This window comes from Adiantum capillus-veneris, chromosome 16, assembly GCF_014529385.1.
Source record: "Adiantum capillus-veneris isolate H3 chromosome 16, ASM1452938v2, whole genome shotgun sequence".
Taxonomy (NCBI): Eukaryota; Viridiplantae; Streptophyta; class Polypodiopsida; order Polypodiales; family Pteridaceae; genus Adiantum; species Adiantum capillus-veneris.
Window position 1 is genome coordinate 34938440 of NC_140946.1, and position 6058 is coordinate 34944497.

Sequence of the window (6058 nt, forward strand, 5' to 3'; positions counted from 1 at the left end):
TTTGGAGGTTTGATGCCGCTACCATGCCGACTCTCTCTCTCTCTCTCTCTCTCTCTCTCTCTCTCTCTCTCTCTCTCTCTCTCTCTCAGGTCTATCATTGTGATTTGAGAAACCTCTCTCTCTCTCTCTCTATCAAAAAATAGAGGTTTGATGCCGCTACCATGCCAACCAATGTTCGAGAAAAGTGTGCCTTAGCTTAACCTTGAGCTGATTTTATCACTAGTTTCTCTCACAAGTGTTTTGGGTGAACACTAGATGTTGAAAAATTAAAATAGATGGAGAGGGAGAAAATCCGCTTGGAGAATTCATAAAAATAGAGTTAAATTGTAAAAAATACCGATTAGTGGGAAAACTTTCCCAGGTTTGAATCTACCATAATGGGAAATTTGTATGATTTTCCCTAGGAACATTGATGCCAACTCTCTAGACCAATCAAGTGGATGGATCTACTTCCATATCAAAATAGTTCTTTGGACCAATCATGACCGCTATATCAACAATCAAGTGGATGGATCTACTTCCATACCAGAATATAAAACCTTATACCATTAGCGACGTCTTCAAAAGAAGTTAGAACTACCATGGACTCTCATCATGACCCCAAACCACCTATCCTACCATGAAGCTCTCGAATTTCTATAATACAAAGTCGCAACAAAGTAAAAAATTCCCCATTATTTGCATGAGCCTAGACATGGGTTCTTTATCATCACTCCACAACTCTGACTTGTCTTCATTCCCATGAAGATATTGCCAGGTGCCCTTCTCCCTCTTCTTCAAAATAATGTTAATCCGAGTAGGCCTAACAATGACATTACATTTCTCACGTACGACAGCTTTACACAAACACAACACACCCAGATGATAATCACACAGACGATAGTTCTTTTCATCAATATCATGGACCTTCAACTCCAATGATCTTGCCTTAAAATCCACATCAACATCAATTTTCTCCTTGGAGGCCCCTTGAAGAGAGATATCTAGATCTTTTACTTTTCAACATCCTTATCCCATCTAAAACTAGACAAGCTTTATAATGAGTTGATGATCTTTTGACTTTTTGAGGTATGAAGTAATGTGGCCTTCCCTTGATATTGCGTAGACAAGGCTGCTACCATTTCTAATGTCTATATCTCAGAGGCTATAAGACTCTGCACATGAGATCGCGACGACATCTCGTAGCTTAGTCAACCAGAGCTTTGAGCTCTACCACGTTCTCTGAAATATCGGCAGCCATCGCAAGCTCCACAAGTCTCTCTCTCTCTCTCTCTCTCTCTCTCTCTCTCTCTCTCTCTCTCTCTCTCTCTCTCTCTCTCTCTCTTGTAGTAAGTGGGTGGATTTTATTCACCAAAAAGCAAGTACAACAATGTAAGAGTAGGTGCATAGCTTCAAACGCAGAGCGGAGAAAAGCTAGTTGCTGACACTCTGCTCTGCAGCTTGGGTGGTAGGGGGTCAATATCACGACATCTGGGGGGCTAATGTACTCATCATGGAGGGCGGAGATCAACATAAGTAGGCGTTATTATATAGGATGGCATCGTTAGTCACAAGGGCTATTCATTCAAGGAACCATGGCGGTGTTGATCGCATAGCCGAGATTGATGCTACATAGGCCAGGAAGGACGGACACACAGGAGCTCTTGAGCGCAGAGCCCAAAGATGCGGACAAGTGCTTGATGCAGTTGTCCACAGGCGTTGTGTGCAGGCAGTGACGCGGTCCCCGCTCTCAACCCCTTAGTGAGGGAGTACAATGACTTCACCCCGTTGCAGCAGGTCGATGTCGATGAAGGTGCTGACGTGGTTCCTGTAAGGTAGCCTGCACACGAAAATAGCTTGCTTCGCACTTTCCTGCACGAGATTGCTGCCTCCCCCTTCTCGGCAAGACTACCCGCCACCACCCTGGGGCTGCTGCTTCTGCTACCTTCCATGATAACTCTCTAGTCTTTCTTTGCCCTGGCGAACACTATCTGGATCATAGCGTTGCCAATCTCACTTTCTCTGTGATTTACCTCTCTCTTCACCACTCTCTCTCTCTACCAAAAGTTAAAACCTTAAAAAAAAAGGTGTTGAAACCAGTCCGTGCCGCGCAGACTGGTTTCAACAGTTTTTTTTAAGGTTTTGGTAAAGAGAGAGAGAGAGAGAGAGAGAGAGAGACTTGATTGCGTGCGAGGAGTGCGCATGATCGCCTGCGAGCTGTGCGAGGAGTACGCCTAATCGCTTGCGAGCTGTTTGAGGAGTGCGCCAAATTTTTGGGAGAGAGAGAGAGAGAGAGAGAGAGAGAGAGAGAGCTGATTGCCTGCGAACTAGTCAGGGCTTACCTGCTGGCGCTGCTGGGGGGCAACTGCTCGCCTTGCGCTGCCGACACGAAGAATATTCTTGGCTCATTTGGTTTCGAAGCTGATGATGATAGGATAGACTTGTTGTGGAGCTCATTGATGCCGAAAAGGAGAGGCGTTGTGGTTAGTGCAGGATGTGGTGGTGGTGCAGGCCTGCCGTAGTAGCAGTTGAGGAGAAAAAGGAGGAGAAAGAGGAAAAGAAGGAGCCCGGGGAGGAGTCCGATGATGATATGGGATTTAGTCTCTTTGACTAAGGTTTTTGCAAAGGGGGGCAGTGAACCGATTTTGTAATGCTCTTTCTTTAGATGTAATAGAAGTATATTTTCAGATGGCCAAAAAGAGAGAGAGAGAGAGAGAGAGAGAGAGAGAGAGAGTTCTTGGCTCTCAAGCTACCTCCTATGGGATATGTACGCAAGCGAGAGAGAGACGTGATGAGCGTCGGCATGGTAGGTAGAGGTGCAACCCACTATAAAGAGGATGCATGCTAGAACCAGTTTGCACCGGCGTGGACTGGTTCTAACATGTTTTGGAAGGGCAGAGAGTACTGAGAGAGCGAGCCAGATGGAGAAAAAATGCATCATACAAATGTAAGCAGTGGCCTACAGTTGTTACCTCCAGGCGGCTGCCCCTTGCAAGGACCGCATGGTCTTGAGAGACTCCGACTCGCAGTGTTCGAGAAAAATCATTTTTCCAAACATACCAAATTCCTTTCCTTGTTTATTTCAAGAGGAAATTTTATAAAATTAGCCTATTTTTAAAATATTTTTACACTATTCTTGTTTATTCTGGGATGGCATTTCTCCTTTTTCCCATGCCCTCAACCGGCATTTTTGAAATTGAAAACGGCACAATATTAAGCTGAGACACATTTTTTCCGAACTGAGTTGAGAGAGAGAGAGAGAGAGAGAGAGAGAGAGAGAGAGAGAGAGAGAGAGAGAGAGAGATCCTATACCCACGATATGCCATTAGCCTTTTACTCAATGGGCGTAGCCCATGGTCAAGATGGGAGGATGCATGTTGGAACCAGTGATCCGCGGATGCCGGGTTTTGGCACATTTCACAATGGTGGAGACACGAGAAGGGGGGTGGCCACATCCCATGCAACACAGTAGAGGATAACTTGGAAGCAGTAATATCATGTGTCTCCCATTACTTTGCAATCAAGTAGCATGTGATGTCACATTAGTCCACATTCAAGTATTGATCACTAATATTGTTACTCCATTTCAGCTCCATCTAGTTGCTCACTTTCTTTGACCATCTGCTCCGAAAGGCATATGGTATATGCTCCTTTTGTGACTTTGGCGTGATGATGACGCTAGTCACCCTTGCTCCATGGAAGCAACTCTCCTTCACAATGCATCTTCCTTGTCATGCATAGCTCATGCTTGAGCTCCATCTCCCCATCTCTAGCTACCCAATGCATTCTGCTTCCACCATTGTCACTAGCATTGTATTCTTTGCACAATGATCGATTGTTGCAGGAGCAATGGTTTTCTACTGGACACATAGCTATCAAGTCAAGCTTTGGGTAATGATTGATATTTGCATTGGAGTGTTCATTGTGCTCATCTTTGTCGCTATATTGGCTCAACTCCAGAAGCAAATCTAGGAAAATAGAGAAAAACCTATCTCTCTTGATTCCCATTGTAGGAATACCAACCGGAATTCCTCAAAGAGGCCTTGGCCATCCATTCGATGGTGCACCAGTTCATATTGACAATTTTGTCAAAAAAAAAGTGGTGGTTCAGGCAAGTCAAACTACTAAAAAGGATGTGGAAGATTGGATACTAGAGTAAATAATGCTATTAGTTGGGCTTCAGAGTCTCCTTTCTTTGGTAACTTGTTAGTAGAAATGTAACATGACTGTTGGGATGACTTATCTATGCTATCATAGAAAAATTCAATGAGAAAGCATGACAGCTCATAGAAGCCTATATGTTGCAGCAAAAAAGAACATGTCTATTAGCCTCATAAGAAGGTCCTCAACCCCTAAAGACTTTGCACTTCTATAAGGTTCTAACATGCAATGCTTTTTGTTGGTCAGTATGCACATTTTTTTCCCACTTAATGCAAGGAAACAATTTGAAGAGTAGCCAAGCTTCGGTTGATGAGGAAAGGAATTTTAAATGAGGGGCAGGAGACCTTAGCTATCTATGGTAGCACTATTCCTTTGGGCCAAAGCTTAGGGACACATTTTTGTGAGGTCCTCTCACTTTGTCAGGAGAGCATGTAAAGCTTTGGCACACAGAAAATAATATGGGAGAGCATGTTTATGCTATTTATCATGAGGTTTCTTAGTTCTACAAGGTTGTTCTATCTACTTCTCCAATATAGAGCAATGTTTGTTCCAAGATCTCACCAGTATTTATCAAAGAGGATCTCCAAGACAACATCCACCACTTAATAAATCTAGTCGATATCATTAGATTCCTACCATTGCATACCAACATTACCATTGTGCTTAGTCAAGCTCAAGAAATAAAGCATGTTCATGAGCTTCCATTACAATATGATGGATATATTACTTTTGAGATGCCACCACAATGTGACAGCTCAAGCATGTATGGTAAGGAACAACAATTTGATGGGAACTCTTGGACAAAATACGTGACTTGTAGTAGTGACTTATTTAAAGTCGTGGTATAGGTGTTGGGTAATTGCCTTTTAAGTTGAGGTGTTGGGTGGTGGAATCCAATAAGCCATGATTATTTTCTTCAATGTAGCTTGCACTTGCATCAATCTGTCAAGGGTGTTTCTCATATTTGCTCGGAAATTAGCTTTGCTCGGTTTTCTTTGCTCGTTGATTGGAAACCCCCAACAAAATCGATAATAGATCCTAGTTCTACTTACCCTAATATAATTAACAACATCAACCATTTATAGGCTACTTAAGGACCTCTCTTCTTAAGCAAGAAAAGAGAAACCAAATGCTCTGATATTAATGTAATGGAATTGGCATATTTAACTTGAGAGTAGCAGAAATTAATGAGATTACTCTTGGGAAATGACTTAGTGAGCATATCGGGCGAACATAATTGAAGTTAGCAACATAATCATAGCAATTAGTTACCTTGGCATGAACAATATTTTTGCAAGAATTTAGAGAACATGACAACAGTTGAGGACCGAATTTGTGTGGAGCCGGTCCCCCCTCCAATAGGCATTTGTATTATGATTTCTCCCATTAAGAGAGACTTGTTACAATACAATCTTTGTGTTCCTTGTGACCTAGGTGATGCAATGAAGATGGAAAGCTTCATGCATCACAAGCATAACATAAACTTGAAGAAAGCTTTAACTATCCCAAGACCTCAAACACCTTTGAAGGTGGAGAGAGCTAGCAAGGAATGAGGGTAGGGAAGAGGAAGAAGAAACATTTCATAAGATAAATAATTAGTTCCTCACTTATCATACTCTTATTACTAGCATAGTAATGAAGATGGAGAAGATGACAAGCTTAAGCATTGAAGCATGGCTCTTGGTTGGATTTGCACTCCATAGCCAAGAGTGTTGGTGTAGGCTCTCAACCTCTACTTCCTTGGAGAACGAGAGGGAGCTCTTGCACTTTGCACATTGCATAATGATAGTGTGTGTGAGTGTGTGTGGGTGATTATACCCCCTAAGCAACCCCTAGCTTGCTTGGGTCGACCCCCCCTTGTAGCTCATGCTTGAAGCTCATTGGACCCCTCCAGGCGTAGCCAATCATAAGCAGGAGT

General features: G+C 42.9%; 2 pseudogenes; one reads left to right on the forward strand and one right to left on the reverse strand.

The window, feature by feature from the left end:
• Nucleotides 1-636: 636 nt before the first annotated feature.
• LOC147438847 (uncharacterized) lies at nt 637-1240 on the reverse strand (annotated as a pseudogene).
• A 1048-nt stretch (nt 1241-2288) lies between these two features.
• LOC147438848 (uncharacterized) lies at nt 2289-2662 on the forward strand (annotated as a pseudogene).
• Nucleotides 2663-6058: the final 3396 nt, after the last annotated feature.